Genomic DNA, 12,583 nt, shown 5'->3' on the forward strand with positions numbered 1-12,583 from the left:
TTAGCAAGCGTGTCCTTCTCCCCCTCTTTCCCTTCTCCCCCCTGCCCCCAATATACATATCTAGGAACAATTTAACCAAGGAAATGAAAAGACCTGTACAATTTGAAAGAAAAATTTGCCAACCGAGAATTCATTATCTAGGAATGAATTCCTTCATTCCTTCAAATAGAAAAAATGAGTTTAAAATATTCATTAACAAACATAAACTAAAAGAGTCTGGCTTTGCAGCAAGCAACGAAGGGAAACTAAACAGCAGGAAAGAAAGAGGCTTGAAGGAGAGTGCAGAAGGGAAGACTTCAATGGAGAATGGATAATCAAGAGTGAAAAGACAGAAGAAAATAAGATATGACGTATGAAAGCCAACACTAAGATGGTGGAAGTAAATAATGTATTATCAGTAATATAATTGAATATATGGATTAAACACACAATTAAAAGATATAGGCTAGGGAAACAGACTTTGGCCCAGTGGTTAGGGTGTCCGTCTACCATATGGGAGGTCCGCGGTTCAAACCCCGGGCCTCCTTGACCCGTGTGGAGCTGGCCGTGCGCAGTGCTGATGCGCGCAAGGAGTGCCGTGCCACGCAAGGGTGTCCCCCGCGTGGGGGAGCCCCACGCGCAAGGAGTGCGCCTGTGAGGAAAGCCGCCCAGTGTGAAAAGAAAGAGCAGCCTGCCCAGGAATGGCGCCGCCCACACTTCCCCTGCCACTGAGGACAACAGAAGCGGACAAAGAAACAAGACGCAGCAAATAGACACCAAGAACAGACAACCGGGGGCGGGGTGGGGGGGTGGGAATTAAATAAATAAATAAATCTTAAAAAAAAAAAACAGATATAGGCTGACATAATGGATAAAAAAACATGAGCCATCCATATGCTGTCTACAAGAAACTTAGCTTAGACCCAAAGAAACAAACCATCTGCAGGTGAAAGGTTAGAAAATTATATTCCCGCGGTGGACTTGGCCCAGTGGTTAGCGCGTCTGTCTACCACATTGGAGGTCCACGGTTCAAACCCCAGGCCTCGACCTGTATGGAGCTGGCCCATGCACAGTGCTGATGCACGTGAGGAGTGCCATGCCACGCAGGGGTGTCCCCCAGCGGAGGGGAGCCCCGGGCACACTGGGAACCCCATGCCCAAGGAGTGTGCCCCATAAGGAGAGCCACCCAGCGGGAAAGAAAGTGTAACCTGCCCAGAAATGGCACCACACATGCAGAAAAACTGAAACACAAGATGACGCAACAAAAAGAGACACAGATTCCTGTGCCACTGACAACAGCAGAAGTGGACAAAGAAGACGCAGCAAATAGACACAGAGAACAGACAACTGGGGTGGAGGGGGTGGGGGGTAAGGGGAGAGAAATAAATAAATAAATCTTAAAAAGAAAAAGAAAAAGATATTCCATGCAAGCAACCAAAAGAGAGCAGGGGCAGTTTTAATGGTATTGGACAAAAAAGACTCTAAATGCAAAAATATTATATGACATTGAGAAGGTCATTATATACTAATAAAAGGAAAATCCACCAGGAAGGAGAAACAGTCATAAATAGTTATGCAGCTAACAAGGGATTCCCAAAACACATGAGGTAAACTCTGGCAAAACCTGGCAAAACTGAAGGGAGAAATAGACATCTCTACAATAATAGCTGGAGATTTCAGGTAACACTCACATCATTAGATAGAAGCACTAGATGGAAGATCAACAAGGAAACAGAGAATTTGAACAATATTATAAACCAGCTGGACCTGACAGACATAAACAGAACACTGCAGGCCAAATCAGTGGATTATACATTCTTCCTAATGTTCACGGATCTTTTTCTCCAGGATAGACCACAAAGCAGGCCTCAATAAAATAAAAGGAATGAAATTATTCAAAGCACTTTGAAGTCTGAATTAAGCTGGAAATCAGAACTACTTGGGAAGAAAAAATTCAAAAATGTATGGTTACTAAATAACACACTCCTAAACAGTGGGTCAAAGAAGAATTATAAGGGAAATTAGTAAATATCTTGAGATGAATGAAAATGAGAACAAAACTTCTTTAAAAATAAAGTAAAAAATAAAGAAACTACAAAAAACAAACATAGATTACAGCAAAGTCTGAGAGGGAAAATTATAACCCTAAACTCTTATATTAAGAAAGAAGAAAGATGAGGAGGAAATCAAGAAAAAAAATGTCATTTACAATAGCAATGAAAAGAATCCAATACCTAAGAATAAATTTAACTAAATATGTAAATGATTCTTATGCAGAAAACTACACACACTGTTAGAAGAAATCAAAGAGACCTAAATGGCGGTGGACTTGGCCCAGTGGTTAGGGCGTCCGTCTACCACATGGGAGGTCCGCGGTTCACACCCTGGGCCTCCTTGACCCGTGTGGAGCTGGCCCGTGCGCAGTGCTCATGCGAGCAAGGAGTGCCCTGCCATGCAGGGCTGCCTGCGTAGGGGACCCCATGTGCAAGGAGTGCGCCCTGTAAGGAGAGTCGCCCAGTGCAAAAGAAAGTTCAGCCTGCTCAGGAATGACACTGCACACATGGAGAGCTGACACAAGATGATGCAACAAAAAGAAGACACAGATTCCCGTGTCGCTGACAACAACAGGTGCAGACAAAGAAGACACAGCAAATAGACACAGAGAACAGACAACAGAGGGGGGGCAGGGGAGAGAAATAAATAAATAAATCTTAAAAAAAAAAAAAGACCTAAATGGAAGAATATTCCCTGTTCATGCACAAGAAGACTAAACTTCACTAAGACGTCTATCCTACCCTAACTGACTTACAGATTGAATGCAATCACAATAAAATTTACCAAACCATTTTCTCCTGAATTGGAAAAGCTAACTATGGAATTTATTTGAAGAGCAAGTGGCCCTGAGTAGCCAGAGACATACTGAAAAACAAAAACAAAATTGGAGGAATCATATTACCTAATTTAAAAATTATTAGGTTGGTGCAAAAGGAATTGCGTTTTCAGACTTTAAATCCTTTTAACTAGGCCCAGGGAAGCAGGATTGGCTCAACTGATAGAGCATCCACCTACCATATAGGAAGTCAAGGGTTCAAACCCAGGGCCTCCTGGCCCATGCACAGTGCTGATGCACACAAGGAGAGCCATGCCACATGAGGCTATTCTCCAGTGCTGATGCACACAAGGAGTGCACCCCTCAAGGAGAGCCACCCCACATGAAAAAAAGTATAGCCTGCCCAGGAGTGGCGCAGCACCACACAGAGAGCTGATGCTTCAAGATGACACAACAAAAAGAGACACAGATTGCTGGTCCCGCTAACAAGAATGCAAACAGACACAGAAGAACACACAGCAAATGGACACAGAGAGCAGACAATGGGGGTGGGGGCATGGGAAAGGGGAGAGAAATAAAAACAAAAGCAAAAACTAGGCTCAAACACATCTTTATTAATCAAAATAGGAACCATTACAATCAACACATTTTTGCCAATGAGAAAAGAGTTTGTTGATTCCTGAGGCATAAAAATCCATGCTTTGGATTCGACAAACTCTGGGAAAGCATTTTCTGCATTCTGCTGGTTGTGGAAGCATGTTCCCTGCAAAAGTTGTTGAGATGCTTGCAGAAGTGGTTGGGAGAAGTCAGGTGATTATGGTGGATGAGGAAAAACTTCATAGCCGATTCGTTCAACTTTTGAAGCACAACCCAACTGAGGAATGGTTCAGTGTTGTTCCACTGAATAAGATAAGATGACAGTTCAAAATGACAATCTTTTTTATTTTGGTCAGCTCATGAGGCACCCACTTATAGAGCTTTTCCGCCTTTCCAATTTCCTTCAAATGCTCAATGACCACAGAATGGGCAATGTTGAGTCTTTGGCAACTTCCCATGTAGCTGTAAGAGCATCAGCTTCAATGACTGCTCTGAATTGGTCATTGTCAAGTTATGGAGGCTGGCCACTTGCTCCTCATCTTCGAGGCTCTTGTCTCCTCTGCAAAACTTCTTGAGCCACCATTGCACTGTACGTTCATTAGCAGTTCCTGGCCAAATGCGTTGTTGATGTTGTCTCTGCTGCTTTACGACCCATTCTGAACTCACCTAAGAAAATTGCTCAAATTTGCTTTTTGTCTAACATCACTTCCATAGATTAAAATAAATATAAAACAAATAGCAAATAATAAGTTCTTATCAAAAAACAAAGTGAGAATTTCACATTAAAATGATGCATGTAACACAACCACATTTATTTAAGAATGTATGCCAATATCAAACAGCAAACTTCAACAATGGAAAACAGCAATTACTTTTGCACCGACCTAACACTGCAAAGTTACAGTTGTCAAAACTGCATGTTACTGGCACAAGGACAGAATTACTGACCAATGGAACTGACCTGAGAGTTCTGCTATAGATACTATCATATACATTCAACTGATATTTGACAAGGCCACCAAGCCCACTCAACTGGGAGAGAATGGCTTCTTCAACAAATGGTGCTTGTAGAACTGGATATCCATATTCAAAAGATTGAGAGAGGGGCACCATCTGACACCTTATGGAAGCATGGGAGGAGTTTCACCTGGGGCATACCTGTAAGGCATATATATGTGTTCAAGCATTTATGGGGCATTGTCATGGTGAGTGGAGAGCTACACGATAAGCAAAAGAATATCCAATTCCCTTCCTGGAGAGTTCTGCCACATCTTCTAATGGAACAGCAAGAATCCCGAGTAAAGTGGCAGGGACCGGTATAGGACCAAGGACCACTGCCAGGCCCATGTTACTGATGACTGTACTTATGAATCGCTCCTTTTTTTATTTTTTTCAGAAATTAGTTGTTTTTTTTCCCCCCAGTTTTCTTTTCTTTTTTGAAGATACATATATCACAAAAAATGTTACATTAAAAAATGAGTTTCCCGTATACCCTACACACATCCCCGTACTACTCCCACATCAACAACCTCTTTCATCACTGTGGCACATTCCTTATATTTGGTGAATACATTTTGGAGCACTATTACATTACGTGGATTATAGTTTACATTGTAGTTCACATTCTCCCCCACTCCATTCAGTGGGCCATGGCAGGAATTATAATGTCCAGTATCTGTCCCTGCAATACCATTCATGACAACCCCAAGTCCCAAAAATGCCCCCACATCATATCTCTTCTTTCCACTCCCTGCCCTCAGCAACTCCCGTGGCCACTGTCTCCACATCAATAATACAATTTCTTCCATTGTTTGAGTTACAATAGTTCTATAGTAGAATATTGGTAGGTCTACTCTAAATCTATATTTTATTCCTCCATTCAGTGGACCCTGGGATGGTGATGTCCACTCCACTTCTAAATTGAGAGGGGGCTGAGATCCCACATGCCTGATAGATGTGACTCTCCTGCTTGCAGTTGTAGGTACTCTCGATTCCCTGGTGTGGTGGTTGACCATCTTCACCTCGCTCTTAGCTGACCTGGGTAAATCCAATGAACCAGAGCACAGATGTTGCAACTCTGCTGAAGGGCCCAGCTGGCACATGGCCAGTCCAGAGATTCAAGTCTCCTGAGTGTACACCAACCCCAGCACCAATGACAGGTTCAGTAAAAGTGACAGAAGTCATCACCCCAGTGGGTGATTGTGAGTCTTTCCTTTTGAAATTGAAATTTAGCCTAGTATTGCATGTTGCCCAAGAGATACCTCCTGAAGGCCTCCTTGTTGCTCAAATGTGGCCTCTCTCAAAGCCAAATTCAGCACATTACCTTTCCCCTCTGATGTGGAATTTGACTCCTGAGGATGAGCCTCCCTGGCACCAAAGGATTACTACCAAGCACCAAGTAGCAAGGGACCTGGAAAAAGATCTTGACCAAAGGGGAAAAGAGTAAAGACAAATGAATTTATATGGCTAAGAGACTTCAAAGTGAGTGGGGAGCTATTACAGAGGTTACATTTATGGATGTCTCCACAGGATCTTGTTGACTTCTATAGTAAATAGTGCCTCAAATAGTGGGGTTCCTGAGGGTTCTAGAGACATCCATACCCTGGATGTTCAGGCTGACAGCTCAGGAGTTTAGTGCCCTGCCAGTGGGCCCTACTTTGGAATTTATGCTCCCCAGTGTGACAGAGATGGACTCTGTGGTGGTTTCCTACATCTGTGTCTCCTGTGCCTTATATTTGAAATATAGTTGGTATGAGAGTTGATAGGTTTTGTCCAGGAGACTTAAATTCCACCATGAAGCCACATATAAATTCTTTGCTTTGTTGGGAGGTTTTTGATTACTGATTCAATCTCTTTACTAGTTAAAGGTTTATTGAACTATTTATTCCATTTCCTCTTGTAGGTAATTTCTGTGTTTCTACAAATTTCTTGATCATCTAGATAATATAATTTTATAATGTTTCCATATAGGAAAATTAATTCTAAATTCATTAAAGGCCTAAATAAAAGCTAAAATTACAAAACTCTGAGAAGACATCATAGGATAAAACCTTTAGGACCTTTTACTAGGCAAAAGACAAGACTATAGAATGGCAGAAAGTAGTTGCAAGTAATATATCTAATAAGGGCTTCCTAGCCAAAATTTATTAAGAACCCCTAGAATGCAACAACAAGCAGGCAACAGCCTATTAAACAATGTACAAAGGATTTGAATACACATTTTTGCAAAGATTTTCCAATGGCCAATAAGCATATAAAAAGTGCTCAAAATCATAAGCCTCTAGGAAAATGAAAATCAAAACCTCTTCACTTCACACCTACTAGGATGGTTTTTTATTTAAAAATAACGGAATATTAAAAGCAAGGATATGAAGAAGTAGGAGCCCCTGTACATCATTGGTGGGAATGTAAAATAGTGCAGACCTTGCGGAAATCAATGTGTATTCCTTATGAAGTTAAATAAGATAGCAGTACGTTATGCAATTTCATTTCTACATATATAACCCAAAGACCTCAAAAGAGGGACTTAAGTGGATATGTGGGGAAATGATGTGGTTCAACCAATTGGCTCCTATCTACCATATAGGAGGTCCAGGTTTTGATGCCCAGGATCTCCTGGTGAGGGCAAGCTGGCCCACACAGTGAGATGGTCCACACAGGTTTCCAGCCCACAGGGGAATGCCAGCCAACATGGAGAACTGGTGCAGCAAGATGATGCAACAAGAGACACAGAGGAGAGAAAATGAGAAGACATTGCAGAACAGGGAGGTGAGGTGGTATAAGAGAGTAACAGCCTCTCTCCTACCCTGGAAGGTCCCAGGATTGGTTCCCAGAACCACCTAATGAGAATACAAGCAGACACAGAAGAACACACAGCAAATGGACGCAGAGAGCAGACAATGGGGGGAAAGAGGTCGGGGAGGGGGGAGAAATAAGAAAAATAAATCTTAAAAAAAAAAAGAATATTTACACACCATTGTTCATAGCAATAGGAAGTTACTGAAAATGTCTACAGTGACTTTATCCTTTATATGTGACCATTTCCAACTATAAACCTACCATTGTAATGGTTACTCCAGAGAAGTCTTACCTTTGTATATGAACATTTCTATTGATAGGGTGACCACTCCACCTTCCTCTGGTTGATAACCATATGAAAAATCATGTAACTGATTTTTAGTATTCCCCTCTCCTGGATGTCTTGATCTCTGATAATGGTTTTAACTTTGTGATTCACAGACTCCCACCCCCACACCTACCCCCATCCTTTGCAGCCCTTAATGTTTATTAATGAAAGAACCGGTTCAAACTCCACCCCGATTACTCATTGGCATCCTGGTGTTTTAAATAGAGAATTTCTGCAAATCTGGAGACAGTTTGGCCATGAGGCTACTGTGCTCCATTGCTTGTGCAATTAAATACACTTTCTCTCTGAAAGCTAATGTCTCAGGAACAGGATTTAAAGACACATCAGGAGAAAAGAGTCTGCTTTTGACAGGAATCACTTTTTACTGCTTGCAGGAAGTAAAACGGTTCAGCCATTTTGGATCGGATTTTAGTAGAATCTTTAAAAGTTTAACATATATGTACCTCCCAAACCACAATTCCATTCACAGGTTTCTACTCCTAGACAGAGCAATAAAACCCATCAAAAGACTTTAGGATGCTTACAGTAGCACGACATATAACACCAAAAAAATAAAAATAAAAAAGAAAGAAAGAAAAGAAAAAATAAAAAAATTTCTAATCTAGTAAATGGTTACATAAAATGTTGCTATATATATATATATACATGAGAATATTATTCAGCTATAAAAAGCATTTATTATTATATGCAACAATAAAGTTAAACCTCAAAAACATGTTAAATAAAAGAATCTAGATATAAAAGACTACATGTTGTATCATACCATTTACATGAAATTCCTTGAAAAGTAAAGCTACAGAGATGGATGTCAGATTAGTGTTGCCTCGGCTAGGAATATTGGTAAGAACTGACTGTGAAGAGAACAAGGGAACATTTAGGGGTTAGGGAAATATCCTAAAACTAGTTTGTTGATGGATATTCAACTGTATTCAATGTCAAAATATTACCTTATTCACTGAAAGTGGGTAAATTTAATAGTTTGGAAATTATCCTCAATAAACTACGCACACACACAAAAATGTGATGCCATTCATCAATTCAAAGCACTCCTATAGTTTTCCTTTCTTATGAGTAAAATCAAATAGTTTTGTAGTGACTCACATGGCTAAACAAATCCTACGTATCACACTACTACCCCAACCTTCAGTTTTCTCAGTTTACTCCTGGTTTACACTAGTCAGTTAAGCAGCTTTCTTGCTCTCAAATATGCAGGACATACATCAGCTGAGGACCTACTGCTCCTTAGGCTTGTAACACTTGTTATCCCAATTATCTTCACTGTTTTGTCAGCTACTCTTTGAAGTATTTAATCAAATGTCATCACCTCAGTGAAGCCTTTCCTGATCTTGCTCTTTGTTATGATAACTCTCTAACGTTCAGTGTCCAGCACGCTGTACCTCTCTTCTCTGACAAATTTTGACTATATTTCAAAAAAAACCTTAAGGTTATCAGATAAGTATGGCAGGGGATGGATGAAATGTAACTGCTAAGCATTAGTGGGTTTTCTTTTGGGAGTAATGAAAAAGCAAAACATTGACTTGGTGATGAATGTACAACTCTGTGATTACACCATCCCACTCCTCCATAAAAAAAATAATAAAATTAATCTTAGTTTTAGTAAAAAAAATCTATGTAGCAGTACAACACACTGAACCCTAGGTTAAACCATGAACTATAGTTAATAATATAATTATGAAAAAGTGCTTTCATCAATTGTAACAAATGTAACACACAAATGCCAGTTGTTATAATTAATAATAGGATGGTATTTGGAAATCCTATATGATACACATGATTTTTCACAATTACTTGAATTAGAAAAAAATCTTAATCTATGTTTTACTAGTGACCTACAACAACACTACTTAGAAAGTGTTCCAGCAAGAAAGCTATATATTGCCTCTATGGTTGAATAATAAAATCTTTACATGTAGTATGCTGGAATTTTAACTCTTCAATTCACGATCTGGGCCCTCACTTTGGAAACAAACCCAAAACATACAGAAGAACGATGGCATAAAAATGACACATCATAGTGTAATATGTAGCAGTGAAAGGTTTAAAAACAAAGTAACAATGAAGTAAATATATCATATACCTGACAAAAAGGACATTCATGAAATTCTAGACTCTAAATGCTCACAATTCATACTCTTAACTACAGTAGCCACATGTGATCATTCCTTTCTCTTTCCAAATTCCGTCAATTTTCTGAGACTAACATCATGCCCCCCCCAATTACTCAGCTTTCTCATACTTTCACTTTTCATTGTAATTCATGGTAGCTGAAATTTATCAGTTTTTCACCTATTAGAATGAATCCTTAACACTCAGCATAGCATCTGATAAATAGGAAACTGTGAAGATATAAATTTTTCAGATTATCTGACATACTGTATATTAATTTTATAATGTATAAACACATAAGAACAATTAAAATAGTTTTATAGATATATAATCAGTCCCTAATTTTTTTCTTTTTCCTTCCAAAATGTACACATACTAGAGAAAGAAACATTCTATGAGAAACTAACAAAACAGCTAGTGTTGGTGTTACCTGAATGGAATTAGATAGCTGTTTTCTCCATGGCTCCTCTGTACTGCTGGTCAAGTTTGTGCAGTTATGGGTAGATTGAGTGTGTTTCGCTGTAGGTAAGGCACATTTCCATCACTTCCATTTCCTTTTATACAATTACTGCCTATCAAAATAATTTCTGAACTCCCTAGCATTTTGGATGTGCTGCAAGGAACACAGCCTGCAGGAAAAGGTCCATTGGACAAAGGCTGCCCAGGACAAGCAGGGCGAACTCCAGGGTGAGAGATGCTAGGCTCTCTGGTCACAGCAGCATGTGGCTGCTGGCCTGAGATAGAGTTTGGAGGCAGTGATGAGTCAGTTACTGGCCCGTTAGGAATTCCAGTAGATTGTACCTGAGCAACTCCTGTTTGTCTCATCTTCAAAAACAAAAAAAGAAAACCTGCTTGTGTGACTTCGAAAATATGTAACCAATTTCTTTCCAGTTTTATTTTACATTTAATCACTCTGTTAGAAAAATATACACTTTAAAAACAAGTAACTATGTTCACTTTTAGCTATGACTCCTGAGTAGAGCAAAAATCTGTTTCATTTTATAATTACAGGAAACACCATTTACTAACAGCATAGTAGCAAAAGACCTGACAATTAAAAATAATGAATAAGGAATTTATAAGTCTTTTTCTCACTGTATAATGAGGGATTTCTAAATTTCATTCTGTTACACATATCTGCCAAATCTTAATCCAAACAAATCTTAAAACGCTTCCTCCTAAGTTTGGGATACTTAATTATGAAGTAAATAAAAAATTCTAACTGCTCACTAAACATATAAAATATTATGTAAGACATAGCAATACAGCAGGTTTTTTGTACTACATTAATTTACAGCAATTTTCTCTCAAAAGCTCTGTCTGTTATTATTTTAAAATGCTCAGATTAAAGAGTTCTACTGGATGTTGTCAGAAGGTAAAAAGAATCATTAACACAGAGAGAAAAATTTTAGAATATAAATGCTAAAAACACTTGGTGTTGCTGCATTAAGACAAACTAACTTTCCAACTGTGCCAGCATCAGTTTCTGTGCTGGATTTAAATTATCTCTTTTCGCACGCAGTTGTTCCAAATGCTAGAGAAGGAAAAGGAAAATATTATCAAACTTAAATCTAATGAATATGGTATTATAAAACTATCCCTTATTGATAAAACTGGAAACGTATCTGGTCAAAGATAGTAATTTCTGACCAATAATTTTCCACTACAAGTTGATGTCTTTTCTGAAGTCTGAGAAGAAAAAATTCACCAGCTGAACAAGGGTACACTGTCAAGTCTCAATTAACTGTATTAAGGAAGAATAAAATTTGAACTTCACACAGAAAGCTATTTAAATATTAAATGCTTAAAGCAGCATTGTTTGTTGTACTGACAGTGGAAATGATCTGGATGTCTCATAACAGAATTCTCATCAAATAATGGATGTATTAATAATATACATATAATGGGTCTATATAATGTGTAGACATAATAAAAACAAAAAGCTCTACAAAGACATGGAAAAGTCTCCCAGCTACATTCTTGAGAGAAACAGCAAAGTCCTATGCTATATACTCATATGGCATTTTACCTTCCATTTACATTAAAAAAGGCAAAAAAGGACTATATGAGGGGGAAAAGTGTATGTTTATGCATGCACAAAATACGTCTGGGAAAAAAACATAAGAAACTAAGACTAGCTGTATTTAGCAAAGGGAAGTATGTGGCTAGGGTAAGGAATTTTAAAGAGCATTTACCCTATATATCCTCTACTTTCTAACAGTTCTTAATGACACACGAATATATCACTTCACAAAATACAAAACAAAAAAGTATAATTTCTATTATACTGGTAAATGTGGGCTCATTTTACTTATGTACGCATTTATTTAGTTTATTGCTATTCAGATTTTAATAATACCAGAAAAATTGAAGTCCTCTACTGCTTTAACATAGAAATAGAATACTGTCAGAATAATATCCATACCTGTAATTTCTGTGGTGTCAGACACCATGAATGAACTTGCTGCTGTCCTGGAGGATGTGAAACAATATGGCCACTACTCCAGGTATCAGAAATATTCTGAAGAAAAATTGATTTAAAAAATTAAAGACTATTTGGCTAAATCCTCATAATAAAAGTAATGACTAGTGGGAAATCAAATGACTATGAATTATGAGTACATATATTTAATATTTACATGTGTAAAAAGGATTTATGCTATTAAATAAACAGTAAGTTAATATACATAATCAATTTGGAAAATTGTATATTTAAAGCATGTATTCATTCCTTACCCTACCCTAAAAGGTTCACATCTAAACCATGACCAATGTACTAAGGAGGCTGGCCATTAACTCCAATATTCAATTTATTCCACTGCTATAAATGATAGTGCAAAGTATGTTAAGATGGTAAAATCAGGAAAATAAATAATTATTTGATAAGCTTATCCCCTTAATTT

General features: G+C 38.4%; 1 pseudogene; it reads right to left on the bottom strand.

The window, feature by feature from the left end:
- Positions 1–12,583, bottom strand: part of LOC139438246 (lysine-specific demethylase 6A-like) — a 62,259-nt pseudogene that overhangs the window by 11,565 nt on the left and 38,111 nt on the right.

The sequence above is a fragment of the Dasypus novemcinctus genome, chromosome Y (assembly GCF_030445035.2).
Source record: "Dasypus novemcinctus isolate mDasNov1 chromosome Y, mDasNov1.1.hap2, whole genome shotgun sequence".
In the NCBI taxonomy this organism is placed as follows: Eukaryota; Metazoa; Chordata; class Mammalia; order Cingulata; family Dasypodidae; genus Dasypus; species Dasypus novemcinctus.